The 16,549-nt window shown below is 42.4% G+C and overlaps 1 protein-coding gene across 1 annotated transcript in view; it reads left to right on the top strand.

Moving 5' to 3' along the window:
* The first annotated feature begins 10,611 nt into the window (after positions 1 to 10,611).
* Positions 10,612 to 16,549, top strand: part of LOC113034150 (uncharacterized) — a 31,653-nt gene continuing 25,715 nt past the window's right edge. Inside the window, exon 1 of the mRNA XM_026188512.2 lies at positions 10,612 to 10,711. The gene's annotated coding sequence lies outside the window, so the exon portion shown is untranslated. The remainder of the gene's footprint in view (positions 10,712 to 16,549) is intronic.

The raw sequence follows: 16,549 nt of genomic DNA on the forward strand, positions 1-16,549 counted from the left end.
TGCAGTCCTTATATAATGTGTGCCAGGTGAGTGCAATTAAGGGCAAACTCTAGAGCCAATCGAAGGTGAGAAAAGGAAACAAGGTAAGTCAGGTAAGGTTAGGGCGAGTGAGGAAGAAAAACAAAAATCTTTGCAACAACTACTACTCGTATACTACAGGGTGGCCATTTATATGGATACACCGTAATAACATGGGAATGGTTGGTGATATTAAAGTCCTGTTTGTGGCACATTAGTATATGTGAGGGGGCAAACTCCTGAAGATGTGTGGTGACCATGGTGGCCATTTAGAAGTCGGCCATCTTGGATACAACTTTTGTTTTTTCAATAGGAAGAGGGCCATGTGACACATCAAACTTATTGGTAATGTCACAAGAACAACAATGATGTGCTTGGTTTCAACGTAACTTTATTATGACACAAAAAATGACACAAAGCTGGAGTTACTCTGTGTTTACGCTGCACAGCTGCCTCTTCTTCTTTCATTCTCCCCCTCCCTCGCCTGTTTCTACTTCAATCATGAAACTGATCAACGATCAGCTGATTGGCTTTTCTCTCTTGCTTGTTTATCGTCCACTTTGTGCCAGAAAGAGGAAACCAGATCAGCTGTTGTTAGAATTTATTTAATATTAATTTCTAGTATCAGCTGATGTTTGCTGGAGCCACAGCTGTAAAGCTGCTGGTCATGATGTCGGTTTGGATATGTGGTGAGAGGGAAACATGAAGATGAAACCAGGAGATGTCCTTACTGAATCATAAGAGCTGAACAGGTGATGGAGAAACGGGTTTACCTTTTAGGTGACATGAATGAGCTGAAGGGAAGTTATGAACTCTCCAAAAAGTTGATTCTGTTCATCTGGACGAAGCGTTTTGTGGGAGACCTCCCAGCCCATTGCTCCTTCAGTGGGCTGGTTTCAGTCATTATGCAAATGTGCTGTTTATAAGGTTGGAGAAACCTGCAGTCAGCTGAGACTGAAGACGTCACCTGGATGATGACGAAACGTTTCCCCCACAAAACGCTACGTCCAGATGAACAGAATCAACTTTTTGGAGATTTACTTTCCTGGATGACTGAGAATGCATCAAGACAAAGTTATGAACTGTTTCTGAGAGACAAATAACACCAGGATCCTTTTCTAAGTAGCTGGTAACCAGTGTTGGGACTAACGCGTTATTAAGTAACGCGTTACAGTAACTACGTTATTATTGTGGTAACGAGCACGGTAACTAGTTATTATGCCAAAATCAGGAACGCGTTACTCGTTACTGGGATTTAGATAGGGTCGTTACTCGTTACTTCGTGTGGTGGCATCGCGGAGCTTCCACAGATTCAGTAACATTAGCAAGTGGTGGAAGCCAGCAGGTGGATGAAGGAAAAGGGACGCAAGAGGAGAGACCCGAGGTGGTGAACTGAACTTCAGGTAAGAAGTTATGACCTGCAGTCTCTCTGGGTCAGATATGAACCAAGTTTAGGTGGAGTTTATTTTCGTTGTGCTGACTTTTTCCGTACTGCGTGCTAGCTAGCATGACGGAGTTTCTATACAGCTGGGTGGTGCTATGAAGCTAATGATGTTGAACTTTATGTTGTTCATAAGTTATTAGAGTTGCCAACCGTCCCGTCTGGTATTCAGAGAAAATATTACACGTTTCTTATTGAGGTGAAAAGGAACAGTTTGTCCCGTAATTCAGCAACAATGAAAAAGACACAAAGCTGGAGTTATTCTGTGTCTTTGCTGCACAGCTGCCTCTTCTTTCATTCTCCCCCCTCCCTCTCCCGTTTCTATTTCAATCATGAAAACTGATCAATGATCAGCTGATCGTCTCTCTTGTTTGTTTATCGCTCACTTTGCGCCAGAAAGAGGAAACCAGCGGATGTCGCGCTAAACAACAGCAGCACGTTTAAGCTTGATCAGCTGTTGTTAGAATTTATTTAATATTAATTTCTAGTATCAGCTGTTGTTTGCTGGAGCCACAGCTGTAAAGCTGCTGGTCATGATGGTTTGGATATGTGGTGAGAGGGAAACATGAAGATGAAACCAGGAGATGTCCTTACTGAATCATCAGAGCTGTGATGGAGAAACAGGTTTACCTTTTAGGTGACATGGATGAGTTGAAGTTATGAACTGTTTCTGAGAGACAAATAACACCAGGATCCTTTTCTAAGCAGCTGACAGCTGGTAACTGTGCAGGGGTGGGTCTAGCAAAGTGTTGCCAGGGGGCATGTAGGGCATTAACAGGGAGAGGGGGGCACAAAGAAATACTTTTCTTTCTTATTCTCATTTAAAATGTCTCGCTTTTATTAAATAATTATCTGAATCTTACAACAAACGATTGATAGATTGATGCATATATACCATCAGAACAGTGCACATCACTGTCACAACAGCGTTTGTTTTCATTCAAAGGCTTTAGGATTTTTCCTATAATGGTGGGCCGGTCTCTAGTCAAAATGCCCGGGACGATTTATTTGTCCCAGTCCAGCCCTGTATGCAGCTCATCTGCAGTCTGGTGTTACCTACATCTTCCTATTCAGAAGGCAGAATTTCTGAGTTCTGAGTACAATCAAAGCACCACGACTGCAGTTTTTGTGTTGATGTAAAAGGCGCACATGACGCTGTGACGTAGGCTAGAATCATGGCAGCAGTCAATGACGGTCCAGGCGTGGGATTTCTCTCGTGGAAATGTGCACATTATCTTTTCCTTTCTATTGGTAGGTGGCACAGTGCACTGCGGCAAGTAAACAAGCTAGAAGACTGCAAAGTTATGGAAGCAACACATTAACAAGAGAATTCTGAGTAAAACCAAAGTTACTTTCCCTAGTAACTAGTTACTTTGAAAGTAACGAGTAACTTGAAGTAACTGAGTTACTTTTGAGAGAAGTAACTAGTAATGTAACTAAGTTACTATTTTAAAGTAACTTACCCAACACTGCTGGTAACTGTGCAGGGGCGGGTCTAGCAAAGTTATGCCAGGGGGCCACAATTTTAGCTAGATATATTTCTACTAATGAAATGAGTTTGCTATCAGGAACAGGGAGGAGTCAGTGAATGAGTCAGTTGGGCTTGTGAATCGTGATTCACGAGTCAGGAAAGTGATTCTCGAGTATTGAACGATAGGTTCATGATTCGCACATCACTAGTGCCTACTGCTTTAGCCTTTGTTTGTAAGCAGGCATAAGGAAGATGGTGGCATGGTGCGATTTTCCAATTCCAGTGTTCTGAGAAACCGTCCTACTTTGGCATATCGTCCTACTTGTATTAGAATTTGCCAGAGACTTCTGACTAATCCAACCCCTAACCCTAACCATAAGAAATATTCACAATGGATTAAAAAAAAGATGTAAATTAGGGGTTTGTGTTACGAGCATGCGCAGCGTTTGTGCAGAAACAAACGGTTGGATGGTTTGTGAGGTAGGATAGAGTCCCAGAACACCGGTGAGGTGGGCTGCCGTGCTGGATGCTCTGACCCAACTTTTCCACTTTTTGCTGATTTTTGTTACTTTCTTCTCTGCCTTAATAATAATAATAATAATAATAATAATAATAATAATAATACATTTTATTTGAAAGCGCCTTTCAGAACACTCAAGGACACTGTACATGGTAGAATAATAAAAGCAACATGAAAGCCAGCAGTTTACACAATCATAAGACATAAAACAAATTTAAAATAGCAGAGTGGAGAGGTTATGTGGGATAAGCTGTTTTGAACAAGTGAGTTTTGAATTGGGACTTAAAGAGAGAGAAGGAAGAGATATTTCTTAAATCAGGAGGTCGGGAATTCCAGAGTCGAGGAGCAGCTGAAAGCTCCCCATGGTGGCAAGACGGAGGGGACATAGAGAGAAAGGGAAGAAGAAGATCTGAGACACCGAGATGGGGCGGTGATCTGAACCAGGTCAGAGAGATATGGAGGAGAGAGATGATGAATAGCCTTAAATGTGTACAAGAGTATTTTGAAATTGATGCGACCGGGAGCCAATGAAGCTGCTGCAGGACAGGAGTGATGTGGTGGGCAGAAGGGGTCCTGGTGATGATACGCGCAGCAGAGTCCTGGACGCGTTGGAGCTTGTGGATGGATGTTTGAGTAAGACCAGAAAGAAGTAAATTACAATAATCAGTCCGGGAAGTAACAAGGCTGTGGACAAGAATGGCAGCAGCATGTGGGGTGAGGAAAGGACGGAGACGATTAATGTTGCGCAATTGAAAATATGCAAACCTTGTAATATTATTAATGTGTGAATTGAAAGATAAAGTACTGTGGAGGATGACAGCCAAACTTTTCACAGAGGAAGAAACGAAGACCGGCGAGTTATTGATAGTAACAGAGAAACTGTTGGTTCTGGATAATGTTGATTTAGTGCCGACCAAGAGGAGCTCGGATTTGTTACTGTTGAGTTTGAGAAAATAAGAAGAGAACCATGAATTTAGTTCAGCTAAGCAGAGGGTGAGGGAGGAGAGCAGAATCAGGTTCAGTGGACAGATAAAGCTGGGTGTCATCGGCATAACAGTGAAACTGGATATTGTATTTACGGAAAATGTGTCCAAGCGGAAGAAGGTAGATAATGAAAAGAAGGGGCCCAGGACAGATCCCTGGGGCACGCCAGTGGTCAGAGGGAAGGGCTGAGAAGAGAAGGATTTGAGTTGAATGAACTGAGTGCGATCAGACAGGTATGATTTAAACCAGGCTAGTGGAGTATGGGAGAGACCGATGGAGGCTAGCCTACTGAGGAGAACAGAGTGAGAAATAGTGTCGAAAGCAGCGCTCAGATCGAGGAGAATAAGGATGGAAAGTAAACCGGAGTCAGCTGCCATAAGAAGATCATTGGTTATTTTTATAAGTGCTGGTTCAGTGCTGTGGGACTGGAACTGTTCATACAGATTATTATTAGTTAAATGTGAGTGGAGTTGTGTGCAACTATTTTCTCAAGAATTTTTGAGAGGAATGGTAGATTGGAAATAGGCCAAAAATTCTCAAAATTACTGGGATCTAGACCAGTTTTTTTCAATATTGGGGTGATGGGAGCAATTTTGAGGGAAGCAGGAACAGTTCCAGTGGTAAGTGAAGAGCAGATGATAGCAGATATGAGGGGAAGCAAAGAAGGCAGACATGCTTTAACCAAAACTGTAGGAATGGGGTCTAGCTGACAGGTTGAAGGTTTTGACTTACAGATGAGATCTGAAATATCAGTAACAGAGGGGAGCTGGAAAGCAGAAAAACAGTGTGATGGGAGATGAATTACACAGGAAGAGCTTAATGGAACATCGGAAACCAGGTCTTGGTGTATTTTCTTGATGAAAAATAACATTAGAGAATCACAGAAGGAGGACGAGTAAAGGTGAGCAGGTAAAAAATCTTGTGACCTGAAAGAAGAGTTGAACAGTGAAAACAGTATCTTGGTCTTTTGAACAGATAATGGTGGAGTAGTAAGAAGATTTACACTCCTTATAATGGCCTGTACTTGTATTGCACTTTACTAGTCCCTAAGGATCCCAAAGCGCTTTACATATCCAGTCATCCACCCATTCACACACACATTCACACACTGGTGATGGCAGCTACATTGTAGCCACAGCCACCCTGGGGCGCACTGACAGAGGCGAGGCTGCCGGACACTGGCGCCACCGGGCCCTCTGACCACCACCAGTAGGCAACGGGTGAAGTCCGAGGACACAACGACCGAGACTGTTGGAGCCGGGGCTCGAACCGGCAACCTTCCGATTACAACACGAACTGCCAACTCATGAGCCATGATCGCCCCAATACGTAATATGATTATTAAACATTTCCTTGTGGATATTCAGACCAGTTTTCTTATAAAGGCGTTCAAGTCGTCGTCCTTTTGCTTTCAGGAGCCTGAGTTCAGCTGTGAACCAGGGTGCTGACTGAGAGAATGATACAGATTTGGTTTTGAGAGGGGCAACAGAGTTTAGAATACTACTGAGACTAGAGTTATAATAGGAAACTAAGTCCTCTTGGGTAAGCAGGTTATGAAAATGCAAATGACTAGAGAAAGCAAAAGAAAGAGTATCAGGATTGATTTTCTTAATATTCCGAAAAGAAATGGTACGAGGGTTCTTGGTTATAGAAAAGGTCATTTTGACATTAAAAGAAAGAAGCAAGTGATCAGAAATTAGCAGTTCATCAGCTTTGCAGTTAAAAGGAGTAAGTCCAGAGCAACAAACTAGGTCCAAAGAATGGCCCTTAGTATGAGTAGGAAAGTTTATGTGTTGTTTAAAGCCAAAACTATCGAGGCAGGATGAGAAGTCTTTGGTGAGTGGATGATCTCTGTTATCCATATGAATATTAAAGTCTCCCAGGAGTATTATATTAGGGGAAACAGTAGCTATGTGAGTCAGCAGATCAACAAAGTCACTTATGAAGACAGAATTAGACTTTGGAGGGCGGTAAATAACAGCTAGTTGGAACAGGTCCTGAGAGTTGACAAAGAACAGATTCAAAGGAGCTAGACAGGTACAGACAACGGCGTGACTTTCCAGTTCTCGCGATAGATTACCGCGAGACCTCCACCACGGCCGGACATACGGGGTTGGCAGGTGTAAACAAACCCTGGAGGGGTGGAGTTGTTGGGCTGTTGCCACGTCTCGGTCAAACAGATAAAGTCAAACTTACGATCTGTGAGTAGATCCCGAACTAGATGACCCTTGCTCGTAAGCGAGCGGATGTTAAGGAGGCCGAAGTTGACATCGGTGCTGTCAGACTTTACAAACATATTTGGATGTCTTACAATGTTTTCTATGATGTTTCCATCTTATCTATTTTAACTCTTTTTATCTGATTATATTATCCCTCTGTTCAGCACTTGGCCGACACTCGATGTCCTTTAAATGTGCTATAAAAAGAAAGATGACAACTTATTTTCTGAAAACTTGAATTTAGAAACAACAGACATCTTAGTTGCTGTTACAAATGCTTTGCACACACAGAGAAGTCAGGAGGAAAGCATGTAATGACAATGAGTCTAAGACAAGCTTCTCCCAGAGGACAAAACCTTTTATTCATGCTGCTGTTAACTGTGAAATTAACAGCTGGGACCTGTGCCTATCTCAAGAAACAAACGCAAAAACCTGAAGCTGTCACTCAACCTCATGCATTCACATACTTTGGACGTGATTCCTCTTTTCCAAAGAATCTGTTTTTGATTCCACTGACACTGCCTACGAACTACAAAGACTGCATGATGAGAGTAAAATAGTAATAGAATATATTTTCTGGATCCTGCGTATCAAATCGTATATCCTGATTGTTTATGGTTCAAAGACAGAAAACATTGATTTTTCATTCAAAGAAAGACTTTTGTGCTTTTTGTGATTAATTTCTAATGACATTTGCAAAATTGTGTATTTCCTCTACAGTTGAGTCATAAGCAATACTTAACACCTGTGTTTGACAGCAGACAACAGGCATGTCAGGTGGAAACACTGAGCTGCACCATGGAGGGCTGCAGCTGGACCTTTCATGCCTGCATTTCCTCTGTAGTGGTCACTTGAATTAAAACGTTGATAATTGGAGTCATTTCTTCAAACAAGCAGGGCTAACATCCTCATCCACCTCTGTGTTGATCGGCCCATCACTGTCTTTATCAATATGAGCTGAATGGTCCAGCTGTATGTTGGTGGGAATGGTCCTGTCACCTTTGAAGTACCTGCTCAAAGCTTTGATTGTGAGCAGGTGAGCTATCAGTGTGTGAGTGACAGAGAGTGAATGAGGCTTTTGGTAGAGAGTGGTGTGAGTCCTCAAATAGAGTAGAGAGGTGCTATTTGAGGATCAGTCCATGAAGCTTTCTTTATGGTTTCATGTTCTTTTCATATGCAGCTGTAGAAAAGAGCTCACACTCTCTACCTGCTGCTTGATGTTGTGAAATCAGCTGCAGGTCATTGCTGAGAACGAAGCGTGGTACAGTCAGCTGTCCGTGACCTGATCCAGCCTCCTGATTTACATTCCTGTTCTATCGAAGTCCTTATCAGTTGTATAGAAGCTCTGCCCAGACATGCTGGATGTGGGTTTGTTTTTCTGATCCTCCACCGGTACATGCAGGGTGGGGGTGGGGGGCTTTGAAAACCTGCCCTTTTCTTGAGGCAGTTTTTTTTTCATGTGTGCCTGTGCTCCTCTACAATAACATTTAACTATTAATCACCGTTTTGCTAAATAAAAGGATCAGTCACATGACTACCATCAGTGTTGGGGAGTAACGGGAGTAACCGCTGCCTAAGCGAAAACCTGTAGTGATCCCGTACGTGTCAGGAGTATCGAGGAGTTGAGACGCATTTTTTCTAAACACCGCGTCTCTGTGGCTTTTAAAGCCCAAAACACGCTGCGCCAAAAACTGGTCCACCCCAAGGATCGGGTCCCCGACACAAACAGAGTAACATGGTGTACGTTAAAGATACACGAAAGGACTATGAAATGTGCCATCTGTATGAACTGATATGTACTGACAGTCCACTGATCTGTTTCTTTGTAATTCTACTATTATTTCATGTCATGGTCCAGGTGAGTGCTGCGGTTTTCCACCGGAGCACGGTCGCCACCAGTGTTGGTCAAGTTACTTGAAAAAAGTAATCAGTAACTAATTACTGATTACTTATTTTCAAAAGTAATTAATTACTTAGTTACTTAGTTACTTTTTAAAAACACGATTTACAACCTGAAGAGGTGATAAAGTGATAGATCTTTCAGCCCAATTCTTCTTTTTCTGCATAATCCATCATACAAAATGTAATCAAATGGAAAAGTCTCTTTTTAAAACTTGTTTTATTAGTTTTAATCTTTTAACTTTATGCATCAAGCAAAAATTTAATTATATGCAACATTCTCTGACTGGAAGAAATTTGTTTAACATTTAAACCTATTTTCTGCACATTCCAGCACATAAAATAAAATATTTTTGTGTTTACACTCAGTCTTTCAAATAGATGCAAGTAAAACACAGCAGAAAATAAATAAAGTCAAAGACTCAGCGGTCCTGTTGCTCTATTTTCACCTGTAAAGCAGGAGTGGGGTAGGCGGAGGTTTACCCTGGTGTACCCTTTATGTTTTTCTTCTAGGCTCTGTGCATCATTAGTTCATCGCTCACATTCAGTTGTCTTTGTGAAAATGGTGTAAATAAAGTCTTGTAGTCACGCTCTCCACAGTCTCTGTGTGCGCTCCACTTGTGAGTCTTTTACCGGGTTTGGCCGTGACCATTTCATTTACTCGATGACAGAAATGACAGGACGCTGTTCAAGATGAAAGGAGAAGGTCGCTGTTAATATCGTTACTTTTACAGTTAAGTAATTAAATAGTGAAGATGTTTACTAATTGTGCCTATTTAAGCTTAACTTTTATAAAAACACAAACATTAGAAATAATTTCCTGGCACAACACTTGAACACTGGGTTTATTCAGCTCTGTGCTGCTTTCAGTTCATTCCTGGAATCAACTAAGTTTCATTTTTAGAGTTTAACAGAAAGTCCTCACCCCGCTTTCCTGGAAGCCACTTCCTTTCTCATTTTATCCACTAGCTTTCACTTTGTGTTTGCATGCACTATAAACTTCATTTGTAATTAAATAAATAAGTAAAATAAATAAGTAATTAAATAGTGAAGATGTTTACTAATTGTGCCCATTTAAGCTTAACTTCTAATTATAAACTACAAATGAAAGACACCAAATATTAAAACTTCCAGTGTGACTCTCACAGAAACACTTGAGCAAACCTGTTCAGTCTTGAACATGTGAAGAAACAATATCAACCATCAAACGTGTGCCACATGGGCACAGCCGGCCTGTGGGAGCCAGAACTGTGGCTGGGTCGTAAGGGAGGACATGAAACATGACATGGAAATAAAATTAAAAGAAACTATCATAAAAACAAGAGACTGTTCATTTATTTGGAAGAGAGCGAAGCTACTAATTCCTGGACTGTATAACCTCTTTACATTTTGACTACAGTGTATTCACTGATATAAGCAAACATATTTGACATAAAACACAAACATCAGAAATAATTTTCTGGCACATTACCTGAACACCGGGTTTATTCAGCTCTGTGCTGCTTTCACTTCATTCCTAGAATCAACTAAGTTTCATTTTTAGAGTTTAACAGAAAGTCCTGACCCCGCTTTCCTGGAACCCACTTCCTTTCTCATGGAGGAAAGTTTGCATGCACTATGTCTGATGTGAAAGCACGTGATTAGAGGAGCAACAGAGGGTCCATGACCCTCTTGGGGACATTCTCATAGGGCCTAAAAGTTGCTCTTAGAACTGAAGAAGCTTCTTGCATGAAACATCCAGTCCAGACGCTTTTCTTTCCAAGCTCCTTAGACTACGATGACCTGGATGACTGAGAACCTTCACAGACACAAAGCACCACAACATTACAGGTTATAGCAATATTCAAACATCTCAGTATGTAACTGAGATGTTTGAATATTATAAAACATCTTATCTATATAAATATTTATGTTTTTCTTGAATATTGTTTATTTTCCAGTATAGATTGAAGTTTGTGTGTCTGCCTACAAAACTCATGTCTGGCGTCTCTCACAGTCCCAGCCCAAAGGGGCAGGTCTGCTCTGCATGATAAAAAAGAGAACTGAAAGAAAACAACTCACAGAAACTTGTGATGATGTGGAAGGGTGCTACCGTCTCACGCATGAACTCACACTCCAGCTGAACTCTAACATCCAAAGACCAGGATTACATTTTACAGGTGAGTAAAGCAAGAGGTAAAAAATGTAATTATGAACTTTTTTATTCCAATTTCCAGCTGTGTGATAAATGTTTTTATCATTTATATGATACATGCATTGTTACACAGCTTAAATGTGCAGGAAACAAAACTTCGGTTAACTTGACAAAGGCTGTCAAGTTAAACACTGACCAAAGGATTATTCTTTAACCGCGGTTGTGTATCCAGGTGAGACTTCTTAAGTGTTTATGACGTCTGTACTGGAAGCAAAAAAGTGACTTCAGCACTGTAAGCATTCTGGCTTCTACATTCAGAAGGAACTGTGTCGTTTTCTTCTTTTACTCAGAGAACTGGAGACAGTCTAGTAGTTCACACTATTTTATCGTCAGACAGTTAAAGATTGGGGTCACACACCTGTGGACGTGTCACACAGAGAAGTGAAGCACAGTTCATAACTCAGAGTAAATATTAACAGGTAATGTTTGTGATTGGCCGTCGACCGGGAGATGCTGTGGTTTAGACTTAGCCTCCCAACCACGGATCTTGTCCCATATGAGAAAACTTCTGCCTTCTCTGCAGTTGTTACTACGCAGCTTTTATTTCCACACTGATGTCAGCTTTAACCAACACCTTAAAGTTTCTATTTCTGGTCAGTTTTCTGTCAGCAGGAACATCCTGTTACACACAAGGCCAAGGCCTCTTCCTACGTAAGGGTGTAGCAGTTTTACTTTCAACACTAAACTCGCCTTATTCTTATTTTTAACCCTCCACACTGTGGGGTTAGTGCTTATATCCTTCTAACGAGGAGTGTATGACTCCTATTATGAACATGCATTGTAATTAATGTTAATAAAAAGTTTTACCCGACCTTGTCCATTCCTCCGATCTTTTCCTGCAAGAGAAGACAGACAATCAACCCCTTCTTTCTACACACACAACTTATTTCCTGTCCTCCTGCCTAACTGGCTGGAAGACCATCCCCCACACACATTCCTGGGAGGGGGGGTATGTTTTGTATTGCACGGATGTCGCATTTTCCTGTAATCAGTGCCGTAGCTCCGCAAACGCACATAACGCACACTGCGTAGGGCACCAAAAAAATCAGGGTCGTAAAAAAAAAAAAAGTAAACCATATTAATACTATAAATATCATATGCATTAATATGGTTAAACAATACAAAAGCAACATAAAACAATTTTCCCGAGAAAAGGGGTGAATCTGCTTTGTGCCCTGTCTCCAGTCTCCTCCTGGTGCCCCCCCACTCCCAGTGGTCTGTTCTATAATTGGTAAACACCTGTTTGAACATGGCCTCGAAACGGCAACAGGAGTCGGGAGCGGAGAAAAGAAAGAAGAAGAGGAAGCGTGATGAAACTCAGGCGTCGCTTGCCGGTAAGGCAATGTTTAAATAATAATAATAAAAAAAGTTCATTATTGTAGCCCTTGCTTGCACGCTCATGTCCGTCAACTCTGTGATAGCTCCTGTTAGCAGTGTTCATACTGTGTTAACAAATGTTGCAAATGATTGATGTTGGGTAGTTTGTTTACGTTGTGGATATGAATATAGAATGGACTACTAAAAGCAACTCATCATGGTCACTCAATTGACGGTTTTCAGATAACGTTAGCAATCGTGACTCACGATTGCTAACGTTATCGTGATTCGTGAGACTAGCATTTCCCTCCTCAGGTTGCTAGCTGGCTAACGTCATGCATGCTACTGATTAACCTTAACTTTGGGATAGGTCAGTGATGCAGACAAGTATTATTATCAGATTAGACAAGATTACTTTGTATGTTGCTGCATTTCAGGATATCTATAAAGACGCATATCTTATTTATGCCATTGACGTCTGAACACATAAATAGTTCTCGTCTTTCTTTAGGTTCATAGATCAAGGGCGACATCTGTTGGTGAAACTGTAATATGAAACCTATATCTTCCAGTAATATAGATTTCCTACTTGCGCATTTATATCAAATTATGTACAGCATGTTTATATTGCCATTTGCCATTATGAAAATCTATACATGTAAAATATAGTTAGTAATTTTTAAATGTACCAGTGACTTACTTAATTTATTAGTCTTATAATGCAATCTTTCGTAGGCCTACTGTAGTTTCAAAATTGTATTTCTGTAAAATCCCTGAATATTTTCTCTTGTATGCAGGGTCAATGCTTAAATATGTTCAAGGAGGATCTCAAGGACAGGATGAACCATCCAGTAGTAGTGCCATCCCTGGACATCAACCACCAGCCATTGTAGACCCTGCAACAATCCCACTGAAGTACAGAAGACACTGACAGATAAGGGAGTAGCTGACATTGATGGACCTGAGATGATGCAGGAAATCATCAACCTTCCTCAGCTGCCACCACAGACGTCTGCTTTGGAAATGCTGTCATTTTTACATGACAATCAGCTTCAAGAGGTATATCCCAATCTGTGGATTGCTCTGCGTATTGCACTGACCCTGCCTGTCACAGTTGCCTCTGCTGAGCGAAGCTTTTCAAAGCTCAAACTCATTAAAACGTACCTGCGTTCATCAATGGGGCAGGAACGTTTAAGTGGTCTGGCTGTTATCAGCATCAATGGTGACGTGGCTCAGAAGCTATCATATGATGACCTTATAGCTGATTTTGCAACCAGAAAATGCAGGCGTGTGCCTCTCTAGGCCCTAGAGAGGCACACGCCTGCATTTTCTGGTTGTCAGAGTATGCCCTAGAGTCTAGGGCATACTCTGACAACGAATTGTAAAAATGTTTAACATAGTTACTTAAGGAATGTGGCTTTTGTGTTCAAATTCTTATTTTTCTTATTTAAGTTTCTTATTTAAATTCTATTGTGAAACTATTTGTAAATATATTAATAATAATACTATTATATTATATATATTATTTTTTTATAAAAAAAATTACACATTATTGCCAGGCTCTTTGTTCTTGTTCCAATGTTCAATTTTTTTTCAGTATTTATTTGTAACAGTATTTTTAACCTCCTTTAACCTTATTTATTTGTTTAACTGTCATGTTTGTTGTTATTTAATTAAACAAATTCCACTGAGAAATTCAAAAGTATTAATGTTTTTTTTTTTTTTTTCAGTGGCGGGGGGGGGGGGGGGCACCATAAAGCATTTGTGCTTAGGGCACCCAAATGGCTAGCAACGGCCCTGCCTGTAATAATACGTATTTGTGTAGTAAAAGATAAGATAAATGTGTGATGTGGTATAAATATAAAAATAATTCATATATATATATATATATATATATATATATATATATACATATATATATATATATATATATATATATATATATATATATATATATATATATATGCTGGGTGTTTTTTTTTTTTTATATATAAACCAAAAAACCTGCGGGCAGTTTATCCTTCAAGCTCGGGTCCTCTACCAGAGGCCTGGGAGCTTGAGGGTCCTGCGCAGTATCTTAGCTGTTCCCAGGACTGCGCTCTTCTGGACAGAGATCTCCGATGTTGTTCCCGGGATCTGCTGGAGCCACTCGCCTAGCTTGGGAGTCACCGCACCGAGTGCTCAGATTACCACGGGGACCACCGTTACCTTCACCCTCCACATCCTCTCGAGCTCTTCTCTGAGCCCTTGGTATTTCTCCAGCTTCTCGTGTTCCTTCTTCCTGATGTTGCTGTCATTCGGAACCGCTACATCGATCACTACGGCCGTCTTCTTCTGTTTGTCTACCACCACTATGTCCGGTTGGTTAGCCACCACCATTTTGTCCGTCTGTATCTGGAAGTCCCACAGGATCTTAGCTCGGTCATTCTCCACCACCCTTGGGGGCATCTCCCATTTTGACCTCGGGACTTCCAGGTTATACTCGGCACAGATGTTCCTGTACACTATGCCGGCCACTTGGTTATGGCGTTCCATGTATGCCTTGCCTGCTAGCATCTTGCACCCTGCTGTTATGTGCTGGATTGTCTCTGGGGCATCTTTACACAGCCTGCACCTGGGGTCTTGCATGGTGTGATAGACCCCAGCCTCTATGGATCTTGTACTCAGAGCTTGTTCTTGTGCTGCCATGATTAGTGCCTCTGTGCTGTCTTTCAGTCCAGCTTTGTCCAGCCACTGGTAGGATTTCTGGATATCAGCCACCTCCTCTATCTGCCGGTGGTACATACCGTGCAGGGCTCTGTCCTTCCATGATGGTTCCTCGTCTCCCTCCTCTTTCTTGGGTTTCTGCTGCCTGAGGTATTCACTGAGCACTCGGTCAGTTGGGGCCATCTTCCCAATGTATTCTTGGATGTTCCTTGTCTCATCCTGGACTGTGGTGCTGACACTCACCAGTCCCCGGCCCCCTTCCTTCCGCTTAGCGTACAGCCTCAGGGTGCTGGACTTGGGGTGAAACCCTCCATGCATGGTAAGGAGCTTTCTTGTCTTTATGTCAGTGGCTTCTATCTCCTCCTTTGGCCAGCCTATTACCCCAGCAGGGTACCTGATCACGGGCAGGGCGTACGTGTTGATGGCCTGGATCTTGTTCTTACCGTTCAGCTGACTCCTCAGGACTTGCCTGACCCTCTGCAGGTACTTGGTGGTTGCAGCTTTTATAGCGGCCTCTTCATTGTTCCCATTCGCCTGCGGGATCCCCAGGTACTTGTAACTGTCCTCTATGTCTGCAATGTTGCCTTCTGGTAGTTCAATCCCCTCAGTTCTGACTACCTTCCCTCTCTTTGTTACCATCCGACTACACTTCTCCAGCCCGAACGACATTCCAATGTCATTGCTGTATAGCCTGGTAGTGTGGATCAGTGAATCGATGTCTCGTTCACTCTTGGCATACAGCTTGATGTCATCCATGTACAGGAGGTGGCTGACAACTGCTCCGTTCCGTAGTCGGTATCCGTAGCCAGTCTTGTTAATGATCTCACTGAGGGGGTTCAGGCCTATGCAGAACAGCAGTGGGGACAGAGCATCTCCTTGGTAGATCCCGCACTTGATGGTGACTTGTGCTATGGGCTTGGAGTTGGCCTCTAGTGTTGTACGCCACATCCCCATTGAGTTCCTGATGAAGGCTCTTAGGGTCCCATTGATCTTGTACAATTCTAGGCATTCCAGTATCCAGCTGTGGGACATTGAGTCATAGGCCTTCTTGTAATCAATCCAGGCCGTGCACAGGTTGGTCAGTCTGGTCTTGCAGTCTCGGCTGACTGTTCTGTCTACCAGTAGCTGGTGTTTTGCGCCTCTGGTATTCTTGCCAATTCCTTTCTGTGTCCCGCTCATGTATTGACCCATGTGCCTGTTTATCTTAGCCGATATGATGCCTGACAGGAGCTTCCATGTAGTACTGAGGCAGGTTATTGGTCGGTAGTTGGAGGGGACCGGTCCCTTCTTGGGGTCCTTGGGGATCAGGACCGTCCGACCTTCGGTTAGCCATTCCGGGTGTCTCCCATTAACTAGCAGCTGGTTCATTTGTGCTGCCAGACGCTCGTGGAGTGCAGTCAGCTTCTTCAGCCAGTAGGCGTGAACCATGTCGGGCCCTGTTGCTGTCCAACTCTTCATACTGGAGACCCTTTCTTGGATATCTGCCACTGTGATGGTTACTGGACCCTGTTCAGGGAGGTCGCTGTGGTCTGCCCTCAGATCCACTAGCCACTGAGCATTGCCGTTATGGGTTGCATCCTTCTCCCATATGCTCTTCCAGTATTGCTCCGTCTCCAGCCTTGGTGGTGCTGTTCTCTTATTGTTCCCTTGCCACTGAGAGTACACCTTTGCTGGTTCTGTGGAGAACAGCTGGTTTATTCTCCTGCCTTCTATCTCTCTGGTGTACCTCCTCAAGCAGCTGGCCCAGGCTGTGAGTCTTTGCTTGGCAGTTTCCAAGGCC

This window comes from Astatotilapia calliptera, chromosome 12 (assembly GCF_964374335.1).
Source record: "Astatotilapia calliptera chromosome 12, fAstCal68.1, whole genome shotgun sequence".
NCBI classification, from domain to species: Eukaryota; Metazoa; Chordata; class Actinopteri; order Cichliformes; family Cichlidae; genus Astatotilapia; species Astatotilapia calliptera.